This window comes from Artibeus jamaicensis, unplaced genomic scaffold (genome assembly GCF_021234435.1).
Source record: "Artibeus jamaicensis isolate MK-2021 breed Jamaican fruit bat unplaced genomic scaffold, CSHL_Jam_final scaffold_916, whole genome shotgun sequence".
Lineage (NCBI taxonomy): Eukaryota > Metazoa > Chordata > Mammalia > Chiroptera > Phyllostomidae > Artibeus > Artibeus jamaicensis.
In genome coordinates this window covers 35,955,000-35,981,073 of record NW_026522059.1, presented here as the reverse complement: position 1 = coordinate 35,981,073, position 26,074 = coordinate 35,955,000, and the positions used below count along the sequence as shown (strand labels likewise).

Here is a 26,074-nt window from a genome sequence, read left to right as displayed (position 1 = left end):
AGTACACAGAAAGTGAACTTATAAATAAATCCAAAGTAGGTATGAATCCATGGTGAGTTCAGTTTTCCATAGTGAAGGGAAAAATCACATTTCAAGAATATATTGTCAAGCAGATTTACCGAATGCGTACTTCTGTTTTGACTATCAATGCTAAGAAAAGTTTATTGGCTAACTTTAAAAATGCTTAAAATGTGAGATTGGAATGGAAATACTGATGTAGCTATAGATTAAGAAGCATGGTCTGGTCTGTTAAATAAAATTTTTCTTTTTAATTCAAACCACAGAAGTCCCTTCCCATATACTCAAATCTGGAATTTGCATTTACACTCATAGATGTAATCCTTTTGGAAAGTGTAAGGAAGTATAATTAATCATATTTTCAAATCAGAACTTTAAGATATATTCAACAAAGCTGTCTTTAAGAACACTTTGTCCACAATGTTACACGGTTAACTCTCAAAACATTTTTATATAGTATGTCCTCTTCAGCCTTGAAAATACACTACATATGGAAAGCTGAAGTTCTTTTTGAGCCAGCTTTGCTCTACATCAAAGCGATGTCACTTTATTCTAAAATAATTTTAAAAATTTCCCAAGATCTAAATTACTACACATTCCAAGATAAGGGCTCTTAAGTAATTCTACAGTCACTGTATTTTGCACAACCTGTTTTCTGTACGAAAAGTCTAGCAAAGCACAGATGTCACTGTAACCTAAAAATGTCTAATATTGCAAGTGATTAAGGAATACTGATTGGTGGAGTGCCACATTTACAGGGGGGAAAGGAAGAATGCTGAATCATGTGTGCCATGTTTACTACGGAAAGCGAAATCCAGGGCTTTCCCCAGGGGCCTGTGCCTCGAAAGGTGAGTATGACGTCAAGATGCAGAGTGAAAGTTTAAACTGTGGAGATCATCATTACATTTTAGATGAGTCCTCATGTTTCATAGCTTGAAATAAAGGATAAAAAGTTGAAAACTGCTAAGCAAATAAGCAAAATGTTTGACTTTTAAATTAACTTTGAAGTCCTCAAATACGAATATGATGTTCCTACATGACACTTATTGCCACACACACAAAAATGCTTATATTCAGGGCTATTTAGGTGGAAAAGGGAGCTCAGGGGTTAAGTTCAAAGTCTTTATAGTGGCAAACCGCCACTTACTTGATATGACCAAGTCACTTAACCTCTCTAAGCTTCAATTTCCTTATCTGCTGCTCTGAAGAGAACTGAAAAGCACTTCCGTCATACCTGGCACACAGTGAGCCAGCAGTAAGTTACAACTGCTGTTATTGGTATTATCAAGCAACCTCTGCAAATTGTACTTGGAAACTAGGTGTGAATGAGAAATTGCTGTATAATCCCACAATTTTACTTAAAAAAAAAATAAATGTAAAGATTCGATTTAGTCCTTTCTATAAATGATAAAATCATGGTGGCAGAGGGAGAGACCAATGACTAAAAAAAGCAAGAGATCGAAAAACAAAACAAAGAAGAAAACAAGAGACAAGAGCCCAATATCCTGGAAGAGTCAGAGGAAACTGCCAAGGGCACAAGGAAAAGCATGGTCATCCCTCTCCTACACTTATCTTTGATAAGGCACTCAAACATTAATATAAAGGGCAGAAAAATTTCCCAAAGTAGAAACAGAAAACTAGAAAGTTATAATTTATATCCAATAACATGTAGCAGTAATATTTTAACTTTTTGGTTTTCAGAGATTAAAGCTGTACAATATTCAAACCCACTTTGTTCCTTTTAAAGTTATCACAAAACATACCTAATATGGTAGCATAATTTAGTAAAAAGTTGAGAAGCTCCTATACCTGCTTCAGGTTTGTCCCTTACTTCACCATAAGAACCTTCATGGGTAGTGACAAAATAAATACAAAATTTAAAGTATTATCCACTGAAATCTACCCTGATTAAGCATATTGAGTACATAAAATTTTCAACAAGGTAATTTCTCTTAACATTTAAGAGCTAAATACTTTAAGTATCTAAGGCAAATTAATTTCATATTTAGAAATAAGTATAAGAAAATATTTCTGGTTTGTATTTACAGATGCAGAGTTCAGTGACTCTGAATATGAATAAATTATTAATATTTACTACCCCATAATTACTTTAACAAACATTTATTCAGTCTTTCCTATACACTAGGCACTATATACTAAGGGTTAGGGATACATTTTTAACCAGACAAAAATGGTCCCAATGTTCAAGGAGCTTATATCATAGTAGGGGAGACTATAAATAATAAAATGTTGTGACAAAAATAAATCAGGGTTGTATGATAAGGAGTGATTGGGAAGCTATTTCAGACTGGTTGGACTAGAAGAGACTGCTCATCAAATTTAAAACATCTAACTTCATAAAACTAAAATTTGCTGCCAAAATCTATAGCAGCTATTCTTTTATTTACATATAAATATAATAGAAACAGTTTGCCAAGCTATGAATTGTGTATGTAATTTTCCCAAATGTAGACACAGTAAGCACCAATAAATAGATATGATAATTTCACTTTCAAATGTTGTTTTAACACATTCATAGACTTTTCATAAAACAGCAATGTAGATATTATTTTTATAACAAATGATTTTAATATTTTCACATTCATTTTATTTATATATTATCTCACTAAACTTTAAATAGAATAATTTTTAACTATTTGATTTTACTTAAAAACCACCATATTCCAAAACAAAGGCTTAATTTTAACTTACCTGTGTCTGTATACAGTGCAGAAGATCTATAAATTTGTGGCTAAACCCAAGAGAAATCTGTAATATAAACAAATAAACAAACATAAATAAATAATGCAGAATCCTATTAAGACTCATTAGAGTAGATGTGACTTTTACAACCTGCATAATCGTATAATACTTATTAATACAAGATGGAGATGAGTATTAATACTCATTAGTACAGATGGAACACTGCACCTCCTCACACAAAGGACAACAACCATCTAAAAACAAAAAACAACCAGAACTGCCAGAAAATCAAACTCTATGGAAGCCTGACAACCCAGGAGTTAAAGAAGAAACATTCAACCAGATTGGTGGGAGGGGCAGACAGGGGAATAATGGGGAGAAAAATGGGACAACTGTAATAGCATAATCAATAAAATATATACATATATATTTTTATTTTTTTTTAAGATTTTATTTATTTATCTTTAGAGGGGAAGGGAAGGAGAGAGGAAGAGAAACATCAATGTGTGGTTGCCTCTGATGTGTCCCCTGCTGGGAACTGGCCTGCAACCCAGGCATGTGCCCCGACTAGGAATCAAACCGCAATCCTTTGGTTGGCAGGCCTGTGCTCAATCCACTGAGCTACACCAGCTAGGGCCAATTAAAAAAAAAAAAAAAAAGTAATACTCATTAATAACACCTTTCCATTAAACTGCACAGTAAAAAACAAGATGCAGACTTGCTGCATCACTTCTACTCGCACAGGGTAACATAAAATATGTACGGTCATAGTTCATCATAAATCATGAGGCATCTCCCCTACAGATTGTGAGAGCTCGCCATAACACTCTACTTCCTTGTAGCTGTTTAACTCACTGGTACACTGAGTAGAAGCAGAGGCAGGTAGCACTAGCTCGGGGCTCAGCACACTGTAACGTGACATGCAGTAAATGTTTGCTGAATTAAAAAGTAACTAAACATCACATGGTTGTGTTCATTCACTCTAATTTATAGTTTACCTATAATTGAAAGGCTTGAAATTTCTGAAATAAAACTATCATAATTGTTTAAAGAAAGAAGCTCTAAAGTGATTGAGTAATTTATCTTTAAAAAATCTTGAGTAAAATGATGTAAACATGATGCTGTAACACATTCCTAAAAATTTGCCAGAGCAGAAGTGGATAAAAAAAGGAACACTGTTTCAGTACTGAGGGTAACTGCTCACCAAGACTCATCTCAATGTGTACCTTGGAGAAAAAAAGACTTTAGTAACAACGAAGGACTCTGGCATTTCCTCAGATCTGCACAAGAGTCACTTCCACTGCACAAAAGTTTGTTTACAAGATGTACAGTGGGAAATAGGAACACAAAAAATTTTGAATATATTTTATGTATATTAATGTTCATTATTTTTGCGTATTTTATGGACCTAAGAAAAATGGTTTGATTGCTACAAGTAATAGTATGTCTTTTTTTAACCACAATGTGCTATTAGATTTAACAGTTGCAAGAAATGTTTTTACAACTGAGCAACTAGATTTTTTTATTGTTAGGTGACACCAATCAGTAATAAATGACACTTCAATGATCAAACTTAAATCAATATGAACTCTCTTAAGAGCCCTTCACTCTTTAGAATAAATAGAACCTAATAGTAGAAAAAAGCTAATGCTAATTTAATATCCAAATTACCATTTTTCTAGGGCACTGGAAACATCTGATTTTATAATCTAAGAGGTCTAGAAAGGGAAAAGAGAAAAAAATGCATTTTGATTTTTACCAGGACTTGATCAGCCTGGAGCTCATGGTAAGTAATGAAATGCAGCTAGGGTATTAGTCAGATGATTCATGAAAAACAAAAGAAAATCTGCATGCAAATAAGAAGTTATCAGAGTAAGTAAAACGAATGGATTCTCCTCAAGTGGCAGTCAGTCAGCAGTGTGCAATAAAGTGTTATGTAATAGGAGCCATCAATTCTTCCCAGTACTGCTGGGGTAAATGCATTCATTATGCTGTCCTACTTAAGCCTATTATAATTCTATAGCAACAACTAATTTGCTCAACGACATCGCACTATGCAATATTCCAGTGTTAAAATTTGTGATATTAGAAATAATGATATTAAACTATTACTACTTGATCTATACTATTGAATGAGTTTTTCTTAATGTACTAATATGAGGAAAAAAATACCAAACATCCATGCTTGAAGAAAAAAATACCAAACATCCATGCTAAAGAAATACAGGGTCCAGCACAAATAACGCTTTTTATTACAAAATCACAAGCATGCAATTCTGTAACATAACAATATCACACTCAAGCAAACCATGACATTTTAGTTGACATGTTCAAATTAAAACTATAAATTATTACACCCTTATTATATCTTACTAACCACACTCAAGCAGGCATTACTTCTGCTGGACACTGTATATAGAAGAAACGTGAAGATAAAAGACATATGCAGCTGTCTTGTCCACAATATAATATCTTGGTGTAATATTTTAAACAACAAGAATCAATAAAATAGCTCAACATAGAATTACAAATATTTTATAAGTTACTAAGGGAAAATCATAGTCATTAAAGCAGTAGCAACAGCTCTATAATAAATTAAACTCAGCCCTAAGTCCTGACAGTTTTCACAAAGCTCCTGAATGTGTTTCAAGGGAGGGACAGGGGTCAGCCCTGAGACTGGAGACTCACAGAAGAAAAGGCAGAGGGATGTGTGTCATCTTTCCCGCTCTAACTACTGCTACTATTTCCACCTTATGAACTAAAAAGATATGTACCTCCTCTCCACAAAGTCACTGTCAGGAAGCAGCACTGAATAGATGAAAGAACCTAAGGTTAATTAAGCATCATCAGCAAGACCAGGTTTCAAATTCTGGCTTTATTATGTAAACACTACTGCTATTAATGTAGTATCATTAGAAGTGGCTTAGGTAAGTGACATAGGAAATGTTACTGTACGCTCATCTATCAAATGAAGATAATAATGTCCTCTTTGCAGTACCTTGAAAGTATCAAATGAGATAATTACATACAGAACCTGATACGTAGTAGGCTTTATAATTATGATCCTGCCCAGTATGATCCTATTAAATGCTGCTAGATAAAACAGGCAACTCAATAAAGTGATAAAAAATAGAAGCTTCAGGCCTACTGACCCCGAGTAGAACTGATTTTCTCTGTGATGTTCCTTTATCTGCTGGTAACCACACAGAGACATACAAAAATATGGGAAATTTTTGAACCAGTCCTACTTTAAAACTACACCAAAAGTTGGAAGATATTACCCGGTTTCAAGACTTAAGTTACAATCATCAAAACAATGGGGTTTGGGCATAACAATAAACAACAGAAGAGAACAGAGTCCAGAAACAGGACTACGAATTTATATAAATTCACATTCAACAAGGATGGCAAGTTAATTCATTAGGGAAAAGACAGTCTTCAATAAATGGTACTCAAAACTTGTGATACAATACAAGAGTGTTGGGGGCATCTCAAACTTTACCTTGCACTCAAAATGGATAGGATCATAGACCTAAAAGTGAAGAACAAAAACTACAAAGCTTGTAGAAGAAAGCACCTTAAGAAAAATTATTGTGGATTAGGCAAATTTTTTTTTTAGATATGACACCATATGTATAAGAGAGAAAAATTAAAAGAAAAGGACCATAAAACAAAAAAATAATAAAGTGAATTCCATTAAAATTAAAATGTTCACTCTTCAAAATATAACTTTAAAAATAAAAACAGAAGTCACAGATTGGGAGAAAACACTGGCAAAACAATTATCTGATAAAGTACATGTGTTTAGAATACATAAAGAGCTAATAAAGGAATGTGTATTTAGACTATACAAAAAATCCTTACAACTCAATGATAAAACAAATAATTCAACTTTTTAGAAATCAGCAAAATATTTTAAGATATTTTATATATATATAGAAGATGCACAATGGGGAAAGTACACAAACGACTAAACGCCATTCGTCATTAAGAATATAGAAATTAAAACCAAAACACAATATCCCAGACATTCAGTAAAATATCTAAAGTGAGAAGAAGGAGATGAAGAAACAAGACCCTTCACATAACATCCCTCACTGGCAGAAAAGTATAACTAACGGTACAGCCAGCCGTTTTGGAAAACAGCTCAGAAGCTTCCATCCCATAACCTGACAATTTCACACTAAGGTGTTGTTTTCATTTCTCTGGGGATAGATGACCCAATCCACACCAAGAATTGTAATGAATGCTCCTAGCCAATTTTGCTCAGAACAGCCCAAAACTGGAAACAATTCAAATGCCTGTCAATTGGAGAATGTATTTTTTAGGAATGCGGTATACTCATATAATGGAGTACCACCCAACAACAACAAAAAATGGATTGCCAATGTATGCAACAACATGAATGAGCCGTAAAAATACTGTACTAAATAAAAGAAGCTAGACACCAAGATTACATATCGCATGACTTCATTTATTTTAATTTCTAGAAAAAGTAAAACCACACAGATAGCAAGACTGGTGGTGTCCTGAGTTAGAGATCAAAAGTAGGGACTCACTGAAATGCACATATAAGAACTATTCTAAAACTGGATCATGGTGATGCTAAAGAAAGATGGATAAGAAACATTAGACATACACAATTATATCAATTTTCTAAAACTCATCCTTATATACAGTTAAGATGGGTGCAAATATGGTTGTACCTTATGGTATACAAATCATACCAATACCTCATTTTTAAAAAATGCTAAAGAAGTGTTTAAATGAGATTTAAAATGTACCTGTGTTCCTGCTCTTTCTTTCTATGTGGTAGGCAACATGACATAAGGGATCTGAGCAATAAACAAAGTTCTAAGAGCAAGTGGTTTTGCCCAGTGCAGCATCAACTAGTAGTTTGTACAAATAACTCATTACTCTGAGGCAAAGTCAGAACTGAGCCTATATCACACATTAAAAAAAAAATGCTGGCAGCATTAAAACTGTAAGTTGATGTTTTTTTTTTAAAGTAGGGGAGGGTTAGAAGAAAATGTGCTAAATATTTTATTTTATTTTTTTATTTTTGAAAATGAATGGTTGGGAACAGAGCCACAGGAAGCAGAGTAAGATGGGGTGAAAATGAAGCAACATCTGTAACAGTGGCTGAAAGAGCACTTCATGACGACTGGAATGAGAGGAGGGCCATATGTGGCGGTCTAGGTTTAATGCCACCATCAACAACAACATCAGTAGCTATCATTAACTGAATACTCATTTTATGAGAGCACTAGGTGGAGGGCTTTGTACATGTTAACTAATTTGATCTTCCTAACAGCCCCATGAAGTGGGCACTGCTAATATCACCTCCATTTTGTACATACAGAAACTTAACTAAGTGAAGTCCAAGATCACAGAGCCAACACAGTGGCAAAGTCTGGACTCTGACCTCCTGAGTCTGATGGCAGAGTCCATGCATGCTCCTACCCACCAGGCTGCTATGGAAGTTCACTGATTTGATAATGCTATCCTTGGTACCACTTTGATTTAAATCTTTGATTTAAAAAAGAGGATGGCAAAAAATGTCATCAACCTGAAAACTGCCTTCTTGAGGTTTTTGGTATGGTATGAGCAAAAAGAGCAACGAATATTCCCCACATCATCTGCCCCTGGCTGACACTGTTACTAAATCTTAACAATATTTTTTTGCTAACCCAAATGTAGCTTCACAATTTTCTCAAAGTTGCTACCAATCAAAGAATGTGTCACCAATACATCAATATATTTCACTTGAAATGAAATGAAGATGTATTTGTCAACCAGAATAATGCAAGTGCTACTGGAAAGACATAACTAACCAAAGGGGAGCCCCCTGCAACTGCCACACTTCATGCACCAATGAAACCTGGTTATTGGTCGACTTGTTCTACAGCCACCACCACCTCAGGCACCCAGTCAGTCAAACAGGCTGGTAGCAATGAAGGGCACATGGGGAAAGGAAGAAACAGCTAGAAGTACCATTCAAATTACTTGAGATCTTCCACCGTTCCAGCCAAGCATATCAGAACATACACCCAACCACAAGCACACACCCATAACACATGATTAACAAAATCAATTTATTTTACAACTTTTTACTCAAAAGCAAAAACACTCCCAAACAACTGAATATAAAATACACCTTTCACTCAGCATGTTTCAAGTCATGCAACATCAAAAGTTATGCTTTCAAAACCTAACTCTGAAAACTATTTCAAATTATTGAACAGGACATTATATTTTTATTTGGTATATCTTATATAATATTAAAATGTCCTAATATATAGTGTTCAAATATTTTTAGTAATACAGTATTAAAATCTCAATATGATGTTGCTAAAGTCTCAATAATGTACATAACATGTAAAGAATGTGTATAACATGCAAAATAAAATTCTTCCTCAATTATTAAGCTGATGATGCTAAAAATAATATAGAACACAAACTAATTAACTTCTCCATATACTTCAGACAAACTTATGTTTTCTTTCTTTGTTTACAGGACTCTACCTCCACTTTGGACAATGACCTTTAACTAACGAAACTTTTCAACAAGTAATTTCTTATTCCAAAGCCTTTTTTAAGATGGTAAACAGTATCATGTCAAGACCCCTTAAAATGACATGCTTGCCTGAATATTAGCTCTTATAACTTATGCATAAGCATTAATGAACTAACCTTTTAATTATTCTTCCCAAATATTCATTCTGCCTATTACATATATATATATATAACTTAATTCACTCAGAGAAATCTTCACAGATTTATTGAGTTCTGGATCTCCTAGGCATAAAGAAGATGCTCAGTCATTTTTAAGAAATAAAAGCTTACTCAGATCTTGCCATATCCATCGGAGAATCTTCCATTTTCTAAAACTGGTGCTTAAAATTAACTAAAAGTCAATCTTAAGATGTTCTGTTGTTATTTTAATTCAATTCAATAAAATGTTTCAAAAAGTAGAATTAATGTTAAGTTAAATTTAGATTTATAACCTAATATAGTTAACTTTTCATCTATACAAAATGTAAAAACATTCCTAAGCCGTAATTAAAATACATAAAAAAGGATTTGCAATCAGTTTAAAATTTCCTAAGCCCCAGACAGGTACACATACACCAGATCCATCAAATGTGCAGATCTCATATGACCGTTCCTTTCAGTTTGGTCTTTCGCCTGCCATGGTCAGAACAAATACAATAAAGCAACTGTCATAAAACAGTAACTCTCCAAAGAGCAGTATTCTTGCTCAGAGACAGACCTAGGAGAAAAATTAATCTCATATATGTAATTGCATGTCCAAGGCTCAAATCTGGAAGAAGACTAAAGCTAATATTAAATTTGGAGTCACTAACCTGAAAATAGTATTTAAATCCATAGAAATAGTTAGGATCTCTTAGGGAGAAGTAATAAAGAGCCAGGAGTCTGGAACTCAGCCCTAAGAAACTTCTACATTTAAAAATTATGTAGAAAAGGAACTGGCCAGGGAGAATGAGAAATTACATAAGAGGCGGGAGTAGGGCCAGCAAACACAAGTATTATAGAATCTGGGACAAGAGGGTGGTCAATATTGCTCAATGCTAAGAAAATTAAACAGTTTGTACTTGACTGACAAGCAGAAATTGCTGATGACACTCCTAAGAGTAGTTTTGTTGGAATAATAAAGATCTGAATTAGACTAGAGAAAGTTGAAATGCTGACAAGTAAATAGAAAATAACGAGTTGGACACCCATCTTTGATTAACAGCACAACCTGCTGCTGCACCAGTGGGTTTTTTGCCCCTTTACTTTAATTGTTCACACTATTACTGATGACCTCACTGTCCCAAACCCCCTAACTAACACCTTTGCCTGCCTTGACCCAGCCCCCACTCCTTCCTTTTCCCTCCAGCCATCACCACACTGTTGTCTGTGCTTATGGATTATGCACATACGTTCTTTGACTAATCCCTTCACTGTCCTCCTTCCGTTCCACTCTCCCCTTCCCCTCTGGCGGCTGTCAGTCTGTTCTAGGTGTCCATGCCTATTTCTATTTTGTTCGTCAGTTCATTTTGTTCTATTAGATTCCACATATGAGATCTGTCCAGAAGGTATCGCCCATGAATTATGAAAAACAAGAGACATTTACTGAAGATAGAAGATACAAGACACAAGACACATTGTACATAGGCAATGATGCCTCGGTCACCTTCAAAGTAGGCACCCTGGGACCTCACACAGTTCTCCCAGTCACCATCAGGTGTCCCATTACATTTTCCTGAAACCCATCAACAGTCTGAAATCTCTTCCCTTTCAAAGGTGATTTTTAGTTTCAGGAAAAGCCAGAAATTACAGGGTGCCAAATCTGGGCTATAGGGGGGGCTGAGCCAACTGGGCAATTTGATGTTTCACAAAAAAACTCGGCATAAGGTGTGATACATGGGCAGGCACATTGCTGAGATAAAGCTGCCAATCACCAGTTGACCACAGCTACGGCCTTGTGAATCATCTAATAGTTTCCACAGAGGAATGTTCAAATTTAGTGCAAAATTTGATGCAGATTTGTTGCTCTACTTGCTCATTTTGGTCTATGGCCATACCACCCTGAACGTGCCCGGTCTCGTCTACTTGCTCATTTTGAATGCGATGACCACACAGTACATATGCTCAGTCAACATTGCCTACCGTGACCCCTGCACCAACTAGTACAGTGAAGTCATCAGTGTTCATGTGTGAGCATTCCAGTCCACTCTCCTTAGCTGCCAAGTTACATTATCAAAGTTGTGCAAACTGTTTTTGTTATACTAACAACGACTGAATTTTTTTCTGGACAGACCTCAGTGTAAGTGAGATCATATGGTATTTACCTTTCTCTCTATCTTATTTCACTTAGCATAATAATCTCCAGGTCCATCCAACCTGTTGCAAGATAAAAAGTTCCTCCTTTTTTTCAGCTGCATAGTTCCTGTTGAGTAAATGTAACACTGTTTTTTTATCCACTCATCTGATGATGAGCACTTGGACTGTTTCCAGATCTTGGCTACTGTAATAATGCTGCTATGAATATAGGAGTGCATATATATTCTTTTGAATTGATGTTTCAGGATTCATACAGTATATTCCCAGAAGTGGGATTGCTGGGTCAAACAGCAGTTCTATTTTTATATTTTTTGAGGCAACTCCATACTGTTTTCCACAGTGGCTGCACCAGTCTGCATTCTCACCAACAGTGTACTGTTTTTCCCTTTTCTCCACATCTTGCCACTATTCATTGTTTGTTGATTTATTGATAGTAGCTATTCTAGTAGGTGTGAGGTGATATCTCATTGTGGTTTTAATTTGCATCTCTCTGATGATTAGTGATGTTGAGCATTTTTTCTTATGTCTATTGGTCATTTGTATGTCTTTAGAGAAGTGTCTACTCAAGTCCCTTACCCAGTTTTTAACTGGACCATTTGTCTTCCTGGTGTTGAACTGTGTAACTTCTTTATGTATTTTGGAATTAACCCCTTACCAAATGTATCATGGGCAAATATGTTCTCCCATATCTTCGGTTCCCTTTTCACTTTGTTGATGGTTTCTTTTGCTATGTAGCAGCTTTTTAGTTTGATGTAGTTCTGTTTGTTTATTTGCTCCTTTATTTCCTTTGCCTTAGGATACATACCGGCAAAAATACTGCTACAAGAGATGTCTTGACAATTTATTGCCTTTGCTTTCTTCCAAGATTTTTATGGTTTCGTAAGTCACATTTAAGTCTTTTACCCAGTTTGACTTTATTCTTGTGTATGGTATAATTTGGTAGTCTAGGACTAGTGTTTTGCTTTTTTTTAAGATTTTATTTATCTATTTTTAGAGAGAGAGGAAGGGAGAGCAAGAGAGAGGGAGAGAAAAATCAAAGTGTAAGAGAAAAACATCGATTGGTTGCTTCTCACATGCCCCTAAACCAGGACTTGGCCCACCACCCAGGCATGCGGCCCAGGCAGTGACGTTTAGGCTTGTGGGACAATACCCAATCCCCCTGGCCATACCTAGGGCTAGTGGTTTTTAAACAACACTCCTGCACGAGTGCTGGGGCTTTAATTAGGTGCTCAATCAAAAAATTCACACAATAATAGTCTGCAACAGAATTTCTAGGGAGGATAGTAAAAATAACTCACTGGGAAAAAAATTAATCTTCTTGGGAATACAAGACTTCCCCAGCAGACTGGAACATGCCAACCTGACAAATGATCAGCCCTCCCTTTCAAATAAAAGACCCCATGATGCTATGAGCAGAGTTTTAACTGTTTTTCTCCCCATAAAGTAGGAGATCTTTGCCCTAAATGTTTCCCTTTATTCTCTTTGGAATGAGATCAGTTACTGAGATCTGTTGTATACACCAAAACAGTAGGAAATCTCCATATATTTATTAGTTTATTTTTTACAATAAACCAATCTGACAGGAAATGTCCACCTTTCTTAATAAAATATATGCCCTGCAAATACTAACAGTGGAATAGGGAACTATCCACTTACGGGGAGAAAAGAGGACTATGAACTCTTCTCAGAAACTCACCTTCTTTTTAGGTTTTTCTTCCTTATATACAATACTGTAATGGGCATTCTGACTGATAGGAAATGACCCTGGAACCCTTCCCTTACACCACACACCACAGACGAGCTGTACAACATTCACCTTGAGAGTATGAGGTAGCAAAAGGGAGTGAACCAAAAGTAACGGTAAAACTAAGTATCTGTCTATACAGGACAGGGCGGCCCTGAACTCCCAATACTCAGCAGTACTGTCAAAAACCAGCGCACAGGGACCAGCAAACCTCTGGTCCACCACAGCTCCCTTCTGAGTTTGCTTCCTCTCTGAGGACCGGCCTCTTCCCCAGAAGACTGTCACTGTCAATTCCCTCCCTCTATGAAAGGCCCCATCTGCCGACGGTAATGACACATAAAGATAATCGTCATTTCAACATAATAAAGAGGGCATTCTTTTTTTTAAGTGTCCATAGTAAAAGAGAGAAGGCGAATGTCCCGTTAAAAATGAAGATTTTTATGCAATCCTGTTTTGTCATCATGAGAAGGTAACAAAACTTGTCTAAAGTCAAAGAACACGTGATGGAACAGGATATCAAACCCATGTCTGCCTGACTCCAGTCCCTGTGTTCTTACTACTAATACTAGCAAGCACTGAAACAATGGTATTTTTTAAAAATTGAGAACAGCTCACACATGCATATAGTATGTGTTCACTGCTATAATTTTACATGATGTAATTAACTGTGGCAATGTTTGCAGAGTTCCAGAAAAAATATGGTATTCCAAAAATGAGAACTAGACTGCTAGGAAAAAAGCTTTGCAACTTCCTACACTGGAAAATGCACAGGGTGGTTCATGCCTAGCCAAATTTGTACTGTCTGTATCATTTCACCAAGTCAACCCACGAATCTAAGTGTCATTCAGAGAAATGGTATTAAAAAAGATACTTCATCAGACGTTTGATTCATTGTATGGGCCTGTGTATAGTTTCCACTTTTGTTAAAAATTCTAAGTGCAATATTCCATTTTACTATATGTATAGGTTCCAACAAAAACATTGAGGAATATTTGAAAAAATGTATCCTAATTATGGTAATAGTACCATTATGAATAAAAATTTACATCTGGAAGAAACTTGCAAATAATCTTTTAAAAAATATTTTTACTTATTTATTTTTTAGAGACGGGGGAAGAGAGGGAGAAAGAAAGGGAAACATCGGTGTGTGAGAGAAACATCAATCGGTTGCCTCTCATACTCCCCAAACCGGGGACCTGGCCACATAACCCAGGCATGGGCCTGACCAGGAATGCAACAGCAACCTTTTGGGGTTCATGGGAGAATGCCCAACCCCCTGAGCCACACCAGTCAGGGCAGAAATTACCTATTCTTAGCTACTCAGGTTTACAAATGGGAAACTGAGGCTCAAAGAGATTAATAATTCTACTGACAGTGGCAATTTTCCCACTCATCCTCTGATCAATGGAGTTTCTGTGAGCCCAGAAACAAATATTATCTCCCAAAACCTGGCCTCACCATTATGTCCTTAACCACAATAGAAATCATCATCAACTATGCGTCGACCTTCCCACCACAGAAGGTATTGTGGATACAAAAGGCACGGCAGAAGCCTGTAACTTAGTTGTAAACCTACATTTTATAGATAAAGTTTCTAACAACATATAAATGAAAATCGAGAGATCTGGAGACAAGCATTCTAACATCCTAAACATACAGAATAACAAGGAGAGCTACCTTTTGTTAAGTATCAGGTGTCAGTTTTCTGGTACAAATTTTACATGCATTGTTTTTAGTGTTTTCCTTTAACAGGCATTCTATCAATTCCGTTTTGCAGATGAGGAAACTGAAAGTCGGAGAAGTTAAGTAATATACGCAAGTTAAAGCAAGAGAACGAACTACAAGTGGGATCTGGGTCTTTCTGAATCCAAGTCCTTCCTTCACTCCTCTCCTGCTGTTTCTATCCCAAGCCTTCTGCCAGGTTCCAACTATCTGCTTTCTTGCTCCACCCAGCCCCTTCTCCCCCCAGAAAAAAGGATATGATATCAAAAAGATACTTTCTAATATCCAGCTATTAACAAAACAGCCACAAGCAACAATTCACCTAAAGATGCAACCAAATGAATTGCCCTAAAAACTTTCACCAAGATTATTCAATTACTGTTTTGTTACACATACATAAGCAAAGTACATGAAAGAAATGCTACAATATTATAGGATACAAGACAGATGTCAAGAAAAAAATTAAAAGGCTGTGACAAAAGTTAGGACTTCATCTGATACAAGGAATTACATTAAAAAATATATAACAATTCTAAAACCTAAGGTAGGAGACAGTTAGGAAAACAACCTAAGGTGGATGAATTTTTCCTAAAATTGGGAATACTAAGACCAAGAATGTATATAAATATCCATGAAATTTTCTAATATAGTTTTTATAACTAACTAAACTTACCATATGAATATGATAAATTATATGGGTGACCATTTTATAGCCGGTAAGTAACTTACTGATATTTAATTTCAGGACTTGCATTTGTGCTTAAAATTGGATTAGAGACTAGTATTATTTTAATGTTTTAAGGAGACAAAGATTTTTATAAGTTTCAGAAAAAAACAGGGGGGGGGGATATAAAATACTTCACACAGCCAGTAGTAACGTATGAACTCAGTGCAGCCTGAGCTCAGCAGACTGTAAACAGCAACTCTGTTATAGCCAAACAACACTGCATGATGCTATTAATTTATATCTTATTTAGTAGTTTTGTTTATATCGTTAGTAAATCTGGTTTTGTTTTATAGGGCCTAATGAAACGAAATCCTTCTGCATTGAAAAGTAACCTTGTAACGTTCACCAAACTGGCTGTTTTTCATAAAGGCCATTATTCACCAGCTCTTTTCTTCTAATATTTACATAATAAATATGGCTATAAAAATATGCATTAAAATATCATGCACAGCTTTTGTTTTTAAAAAGTTCTGCTGACAAATGAAAACAATGCCCTTCAGTGTTTCTAAAAATGTGCCTCTGAGTGCAGCCTTAAGAACGGAGTTTTTCCAGATTTTAACCTAAACGAGAAAAAAATGTAGTGCTATTTTTCTATAAAGCTAAATTTTATTAAACTTGAGGATTCTCCTTTATTATTAGATTATAAGCTTCTTGTTTTGTAGGGTTACATTTTTCTTTTAATTTCCAAAATGGATGTGGTAGTAGATGGTCACTTTTTTTTTTCATGTAATGACTTGAAAAATTCACAATTTGGTAATCTTATGTCAGCTCCCTAGCTTAGGGGCGTAAATTCTTAACAGTAGTACATGAAATAAAAATCTCTAGGTACCACTGGCCTACTTGTTATGAAATGGTGCTTGTTATATACATATATAGATATAGATATAGATATGCAGATATAGGTATTCCTCTCTGGCATTATGGGGAAAATTCATTCTGAGCGTGAACCCCCAATCAAAAAGTTCTTGTTTCTACCCCCCATAATCTAATCAGCACCACCCAAGGAGACAACAAGAGAGGAGCTGTCATCTGGTCCTTAGGTACGCACAAGCAGACATTTTGTAGAACAACCTAGAATAAATCACAGCCTAAAAAGATTAATAATGATGATGACAAATAATACATAGCGAACAGAAATCCTGGAAGACTCATGATAGCGATAAACTCCTGCTACTCCTGCCATTGAGAAATAAAGTATTATATAATTGCCCTCCCCCTGAAACTGGGGGTGCCTTGTTAATTAGTTAGACCAACAGATGGTGACAGACGTGATATTCTGGGACTTCTGAGCCTTTAGGATTCAGGCTAAGACTCTGCAATCCTTGACAGTACAGTCCTGAGCTGCTAAATTATGCCTGACTACCTTGAAGCCATACCATACAAACTATGAGGAAGCCCAATCTAGCCATGTGGTTAAGACACATGAAAAACACAATGAGATGCCCGGCAGCCTTCAGCTGTTCTAACCTCTAGGAGTTCTTGGTGGCCCCAGCTGAGACCACAGACACCCCCACTACGCCTATCCAAATTCCTAACCAAAAGAATTATAAGTCATTTTAAGCAATTACCAGAATAAAAACTAAATGCTTTTCATAAACAGTAATAAAGACTTTAAAGCAATACAAGAAAAATGCCTTGAGCTGTAAACCAGAGTGACATCAGACACAAGAGGATTATGATACATAAATATAAACCCATTCATTCATCAAGCAAATACTTAGAACACTGGGATGTATAAACAGAGATATATATGAGCTCTGAATATAGTTCTTAAAAAAGTTCCCACTTGACAAAGTATTGTGTATTAAAGTGTCTTCTTGTATACTTTATGTGTTTCACAAAAATAGTCGACAATTCAGATCATATCAAAATACAGACCAATCTCAGAGTGACCCAGGGTTGAAGGTCCTCGATGATACCGACTTTCAACCTTTTCCAGCTTGTGGCACACATGCACTAAGATTCTGTGACACACCAAGAAATATATTTTTTGCTAATCTGACCAAAAAAATGGTATAATTTTGATTCATTCATTTCAGGTGGCTATTGTTGTGTTATCTGTTGTCACTTTTTAAATTTGACAATCTAAGGGGAAAGAGGTCAGTGCCCCTGACTAAACAGTCAGGTATTACACGTTTAAAAAATTCTTGGTGTCACACCAGTGTGCTGCAGCAGACTGGTTGAAAGTCATTGCTCTAAGGGAAGGCTGAGCCCAAGTCCCACAAAAGGTCATTTGTAGTTTGTAGAATCAAAACATGCTTTAGTTAACTATAGTATACAATAAAATGTTTGGGCTCTCATTTCAGACTATAAATTCAAGACATGCGTAACTAATCCTTTTTATTTCTTCTTCATAAAGTATCAGGTTAAAGAACCATTTAAAGACAAAGGTAGGCAAAAGGGGGAAAAGTGGGACAACTGTAATAGCATAAACAATTAAATAAAAAGAGACAGAGGGAAACCCATTTAAAGATATTATTACAAATGTGCCAGGTAGGCCTTTTACTGCAGTCTAGATTCTGGGACCCAGTTGGGCAAAGCAAGTAAGGTCAGTAGTTAAGCTGTTGTTTTAACAAGATTTATTTCTGTCTAGGTGTGCTCCAGTTTAAACAAACACACTATTCCAGTGACTAAAATAATTTTAAATGCTTCTTTTATTAAAGCATAGACAATTTAACCTTTCATAATATTATTCTCAGGATTCTAAAATTATTCACATTTTTTCTATGTGCAGTATTTCTCTATTCAAATTTTGCATGAGGCTGAAAAAAATACAAGTAGAGAAAATTATTCTACCAAATATTTTTAAATACAAAAAGAAAAAAAGTTTGATCTCACATTGTAAAAGAATACAACAGTCAATGTTTGTTGTAAAAGAATAAAATGGTAAATAAGTATGATGATTTAAAGATCACAGTATATCTTTAGATCATCAGCACCTAGCACAATGCTTGTGTAGAAGTAATTAGCAAATGCATGCTGACTGATGATAATACATTTATTTCCCAGTTATAAGTATTTTAGTGGCCAACCAATTAAGTAATTTTACTTCTGTCTCAGTAACTACTTGAGGGACAAAAAAAAAGGATAACATGTTCAAAAACAGTCATAAAGAAACAAAACTTGTTTTCTCTTCAAAACATTAAATGAGGTGTGGTGGTAGGGGTATATGAATAAATTCTATGTGTTCTAAACATCACAATAATAAAGGTAAGTGACAATGTAACAGCAAACTAAATTATAGGCAGCCTTGCATTTATCTTTTCTCTCAAGATTTCCCCCTCATAGTAACTTGTCAAAATTTCTTTTTAAAAACATTACACAAAAGAAACTTCCTATCACTACAAGGCAATTTAATTTGTTAATACTTTATCTAAAATATAGTATAAAAGTCAAAACAGTTCTGAACAAGAACATAATTGGAAACTTTCAAATGATAATAGTAACATTCCATTATAAAAAGTAACAATATCTGGGAGAAAGATACTCAAGAAGATTTGACTGAACAGGTAGCTCATTGTTCCTCTCTTCTAGATGGGTCTAGAAGCCAGCATGGCAGGGGCCGGAGCATCAGGAGACTTGGCCGGCTGCCTGGATCTCCCTGTGAGACTCAAGGCCAATCATTTACCATCTTTTGGCCTCAGTTTCCTCACTGAGAAAAAGAGAGTGGCATGATTCTCTCCAAATTCTTCTTTAGCTCTAAAAAATTCTACTATCCTCAATTAAAGGGCTATTAGTCTAAAAAATTGGGTTTGAAGGCACCACAACCTTCATTTGCTTAATTAAGACACATTTCCCTAATTTTACACTAAATGCTTTACAACTTTCAAACACCTACAGATAGATTATGTTCTCTTTTATCAACGATTCTGCGATACAGACTGAGTCACAGTTACTACACGTATTAAGCAAATGTCAAATGAAGGCTCCATGAGTGACATTATGTGACTTGATTAAAGTCATTCAGCCAACACACACGCGCAACACACAACATAACACACACACACACACACACACACACACACACACAAAACCAGATCTGACTCCCAGCTCAGTGCTCAAATTTCCAGGAAAAAAAGAAACACTTTTAAATCCATAAGAATGACAAATAAATTACAGACCAGTTAGAAGGAAAGAGTATGTAGTGTTATTTTTAAAGGTCTACACTGTTTCTTTAAATTGAGATGTCATTTGTTAAACTTCCTATTATTTTCAAAGTTTCTGAAATAAGAAAATCTCAGTTGCTTAAATATGTTATAAAAATATTACCATATACCAATGTTTTCTAAATTGATGTATATTCCTTAACAAAAAAGGGGCCCATAGTAAAATAAGTTTTAGAATGTTTGTAGATTAACAATCTATATATGCTTTTAGTTTAACATTTAGTTTATAGCATTTCATAAATTTGTGAATCAATATAATTTCAGACTTTTAAAAAATATCAATTAACATTCTAAAGCACTTTTGTTCCAGTGAACCCATCTTGCAAAATACTTCTGTACATTTTAAAAATATAATCATTTGCTAAATAATATGCAAAATTACAATATAATTTTAAATAAGGAAAAATTAGTTTTCCTTACTTTCCAAGCATTCATGTTTTCATATTTTCTGAAAATGTGAAGTCTCTTACGACTTGTACATTTCATGTGACAGTGTTTATTTTTCTCTGAAAAGTAGCTAATCTAATATTATACTTTATAGTCAACAGCAAGTTGGAATAAAGAGCTACAGTATAAAATCTTCTCATAACCTTAAAATGTACTCTGAGTGACACAAATGACATCATATTAAAAGGTGTTTTTAAAAATATGCCATCAAAATAAATCAAATACCCAGAACTGATACTGAAGAATATGAAAAAAACACAATTCAAATAAAGTATATACTTTAAATATGTACTAACAATGACAGGAAATTGGGGGAAATGTGCATTATAGAAATAACATTTGAACTAATCTTAAACTATTACAGGGATCTGTGCCTACAACTGGAAGCCAACATTTACAGGGAAAGGGTAAGTCAAATTATTTAATCCTTGATTCCCAGTTAACACAATAGTAACATGGAAGTAACCAGAAGTTTGGTTTTTGCCTATTTATAAAATAGTAAACTCTGAGGCAAAGGCTAATTAGCTAATCCAAATTTATCTTGTGCTCATGATTTGATAACACTAGATAAATTCATTGAAGTCCCAAAGGAATGAGACATTTCTAATCCTTCCCCAGACAATTATGAGTTCCCTAATACAAATTAAACCAAACGCACTTTCATTATACTTTGGTCTAATAATGTTTAGCAAGTCCAAAAATACTTTCAAATGCTTTTGAAAATGTACGGCAGCTTAGAAACTTGAGCTGTTTTTAGTAATGGTATTTTAAAAATGGTATAACTTACCACTGCAAGCAAAGAGGTATGACTTGTCACTGGTAATAGCGGTAACATGGGAGACTATAAAGAGCTATTTTGAGAAAAAAGAGACTGTGGCTTCTGGTCTCAAACCTCACCCTTCCCTTCACATATATGAAATTTAATGCTTATGTAATTCACAAATCAAATTCCTGTTTAAAAATGAAAGCAATTACAGCAGAACATGTATCTGTTTTTAAAGATACATAGGAAAAAAATTACAAATAGAAGCAGTGTGCCTAAATGAGTTTGCTTTTTCCCCAAGTTTTTAAAAAATTGAGTTTGCTGGGATAACACTGGTTAATAACATTATGTAAATTTCAAGTATGCAACTTCATGATACAACATCTGTACACTCCACTGTGTGCTCACCACCAGAGGTTTAGTTTCTTTCTATCACCATGTATCTGATCCCCTTGCTAGAAGATCTTAGATACTTCATTTCTTCCCAATCCTTCAATGTTTATGCAAATCCTCCCTCTCTCTTATACCCATTTTAGAATTTAGAAGGTTATAAGCAGGCCATAAACAGCTAACAGATGCAGGGTAAATTTCAAATCCACTTCCTTGTCCACAAATACATGAACAAGTCACATTTTAAAATAAAGCACAGAATACCACAAAAAGGTATCAAAGTATAGTATGCTTCACCAACCTCTAGTTATCCTATTTTAAGCTATGGAGTAAAAGGCACCTTTGTGAAAATGAGTTTAACTCCAAGTGCTGGATTAAAGAATAATACAAGTCTAACACCACTTAAAAAATAGTAAGAAACCGCATCTTTTGGAAGGTCACATTAAAGAGATGAAACTACCCAAACTCCATGGCAGAACATACCTCTATGAGGGAAATAACCAAGACAGAGCCCTGAAACGCTGATATTCACGTAAAACACTGTGAAGTGAGAGTCTTGAAATGCTCTTTAAATATGCAACTAAATATCATTTATTTCTTAAATATAAGAGGGAACTTTTTTAAAGTGTACAATGAAGAAGATTGACATTTAAGCATTCTGAAACTTTTTCATCAATAGTTAAGCTCCTTTGGAGGGGAATATTATTCTATTCCCCCTCCAAACTGTATTGGCGTAAGTGTGAAGAAGAGCACCACACAATCAATGACGTGCCTCGTACCTTTGAGAATTTCACCATTTCCCACTCACCTGTACTGTTCAGTCAGCCTATGAATATGTAGTCCTGGTCTATAAGCAATGCCTCCTGGGGACATTTCCTTCAAGTCACCACTCCTTTCATTCAAAAGGGGGGCAGAAATGACACTTCTCACCCTGTACACCAAAGCCTTTTCAGTTACTTAAATGACCCAAGTTTCTACCTTGTTCAATAAAACAGTGGTCGGTAAATAAGTTTTGGACTGGTAAGGAGGACAGCACCTTGTGCCTCCCAATGTGACACTGATTTTAAGGGTTGATTATCCAGCTCCTTGATAATACAAAAGTCCTTCTGTGATGTCTTCCTCTTTTATTCTGGCTGTTTCTTTGGGAACTCAACACAATACCTCTAATAAAACGAGACTGTTGAGAAAATGAGGTAAAATTCCAATCTATGCATTTCATTCCTAGTAAAAGCACTTAAAAAACAAAACAAACAGAATAACCTCCTGGAGACCTAAAAGAAAATAGACTAAAACGCTGAAAGCGGTTGTAAGGATGGCGCCATTGTGGGTAAATTCTTTCATGTCCACACCTTCTAAATTATAACCATATTATCAAGTTATATTTAACCCAAAACAACGAAAGATTGTTAAGAAAGTTAAAACTAATTATTTCAAATATTTTAACTATCTTGGGTTTATTTTCTAAGCAAAAGGGAAGTTGATTATATTGCTCGACAATGTAAACATACATACATGTCTCAGAATTATTTCCTTTTTCATTGTCTGTGTGAAGAAAGGGAAAGGAATTAAAGGGAATGAAAGTCACGAGTACACACTCACAAACCAAAACCACAAGAAAAATAATCTAAAACCAGACTATAGGAGGAAGGAGGAAAGCAAGACTCTCTGCTTAAGAAGTGATTTTGCAACACTAATAGGGTAAAGCCACATTCCTGCCACAAGCCTTATGCTTTCAAGCAGGCCACACAGCTGGCGGTCTTGAAAGCCTTCCAGCTAGGAACGAAGATAGTAAGAGAAATCAGTAGGTCTCAGAACTGGACTGAGCTCTAATCTGATTCTGATGAAACACTGTCCTGCTGGGGTATAATATTATGGCAGCCAGGAACTCAGTTCAATCGATGATTATAACTTTTATAGAAAAATCCTAAAGAAACAACGCTTTGAATGTGGGCCTCTTTAGTTAATAACAAACTGTCCTAAGTATATTAAAAAGTACATGCTTTCTAGGGAGAGTCACCCACATAATAACTAACAGGGAGACTGCAGCCCCACCTTCAGAAATAATCTAGATGGACACGTACAGCAAACTAGGTTGGTGTGAATATTGAGTCTGGTTTACTCTCAAAGTCAAAGCACCATGTGATTCAAAAGAAAGTCTTACTAGATTTGGAGACCGAACTTAGTTTTCAAGGACTCCATAGTTGTTTAATGTTCTGAAGGCACTATTTTCACTAAGCCCTGGGAGTGTCCCCTGTCAAACTACCTTGACCAACTCCAAGAAGCCAGGCCTACATTGGCTTCCTACACAAGTCCCAAACACTTTATCTCAATCCCCAAAGAACACTCTAAAACAGTATTCTGGTTTTGTTTTCAGAACATTCAAGAAATTACTCATCCTAGAGATCCGAGTAAAGTACCTGTAGAGCTGACTGTGCTACACCCATTTTTTCCTCACAGAGGAAGCAGTCTTACTAATGAGACATTCTTCACCAAACAGGAAGCAAAACAGCATTCTTTCCTATGACATTTTAAGTTTTCTGTTGTTTTACCAGTCTTTTTCCTATCAAGAACATACTTCATAAATTCGATTCTTAGATAAATTTCCCTCCTTTGAGGAGATGGTGAAATAACCAAGTGAATACATATATCTACAAACTGCCAATTATTTACTTTATCACATCACCTAAATACATCACTAAAAAAAACATCATATTTTACATTAAATCTGGTACACTGATAAGCTATACCAGCTCAGTATTTTTAGCATGGTTCTTACCAAAATTTGCTTCTGTCGAAAAAGCCATTATGACTCTAGATCTTAGTAAAGACTATTAATATGAGTTCATTCCCATTATAAAGATTTAGTGATATTAAACAGTAATGATTATTACAACACGTCAAAAATTAATGTTATAAGCATCCTTTTCACTTAGAAAGCAGTATTTATTCAAAGTACAGAATACTGTAAATTTCTATAAGCAAGACACCGATTATTGTACAATTATAAAGCAATGCTATAAGAGCAATATAAGCTCTTACTAACTCCAATATTTGGATTTAAGTACAGTTTTTCCTTTAGTATCCTCATTCCTGAAACTTATTAAAACAGTAACATCCATATAAGTTTTGAAATCCAACAGACCATATTTAAATACTGACTTCTGCCCTGTCTTGTGTGGCTCAGTGGATTGAGTGCTGGCCTTGGAACCAAAGGGTCACTGGTTCAATTCCCAGTCAGGGCACATGCCTGGGTTCAGGCCAGATCCCCAGTAGGGGTACACAAGAGGCAACCACACACTGATGTTTCTCTTCCTCTCTCCCTCCCTTCCCTTCTCTCTAAAAATAAATAAGCAAAATCTTTAAAAGTAAATAAACAAATATTGACTTTTACCATTTATTATTTGTATGATCCTGGACAAGTTAATTTATCTCTGTCTCTGCCTTAGGCCTTTCCTCTGTCAAATGAGAAGGATGTTGTATATATATTGATACCATGTTGAGATTTTAAGAGAGTAATATTATTTTTTAAAACATACAAAGCACATATAGAAGGATCTGGCACACAGTAGGCACTTGATAATTTTAGCAATTACTATAATCATTATTGATGTTGCAGAGATCAACTAACTAACCCCTCCTAAGAGTCCTATCACTGCTAATAGTCACAGAAGTAAAGTAAGTGTTCAGCACCCTGAGAAATATTTCAAATAATTTGTGTTTTAAAGAAGTTTTTAGACTTGTACTTCTCAGTTCCAAAGAGTCCAGAGAACATCTCTCTCTTTGGGCTGTGTCACAGACTCTTCTACTAGGTACTTTCTTGACATTGGTGAGAGGCAAGCATATATTCTATTACTACTTCAAACACGAGGGCTGCCAATTACTGAGTCACATTTAACTAATACATAAAAGTCAGACTATGTAAACACTTTGGGAGTCTGTGTCAAATTTTTCAGCAGCTAGTCAGTGAGTATTTATTGAGTCCACGGTCTATCCAACTAGGATACTGGAAACTTGGCACACACATCTATGATCAAACATAATCCCTGCCTGCAAAGAGTTTCCTATCTAAAGGATAAATGGTGATGGAAGGAAACTTCATTTGGGGTGGTAAACACAATACAATATGCAGTTGAGGTATTACAGAGGTGTACACCTGAAACCTATATAATTGTATAAGTCAATGTCAGCCCAATAAATTCAATTTTAAAAAACAGGAATTGAATAAATTTATGTATTGAAAACAGTAAAAAATAAAAGAAACAAATAAACAAAAATTAAATTAAAGAAAAATGTAGGAAAATCTGGTATTTCTTAGTAGAATGTTAACAGCTAGCTAAACATGGTCATACAGAATGGGTGGTGGACAATGATATTATTAATTAGAACAATTTAAGTCTATCAGTTTCGCTATATTTTAAAACAGGAGAGAAAATGAGTGACTAACAGATGAGAGGCAGTTAAAACATAAATTAGGATCTGGCCATTGAATGTAGAAACAGTAAGAAAGCACATCAATGTAGGATAAAATGTAAATAAAATTATTT

General features: G+C 35.1%; 1 protein-coding gene across 4 annotated transcripts in view; it reads right to left on the bottom strand.

The window, feature by feature from the left end:
• NCOA2 (nuclear receptor coactivator 2) overlaps positions 1 to 26,074 on the bottom strand; it is a 290,146-nt gene that overhangs the window by 182,789 nt on the left and 81,283 nt on the right. For all 4 annotated transcript variants that reach the window (XM_053660857.1, XM_053660858.1, XM_053660855.1 and 1 more), the window contains exon 2: positions 2,731 to 2,787. The gene's annotated coding sequence lies outside the window, so the exon portion shown is untranslated. The remainder of the gene's footprint in view (positions 1 to 2,730; positions 2,788 to 26,074) is intronic.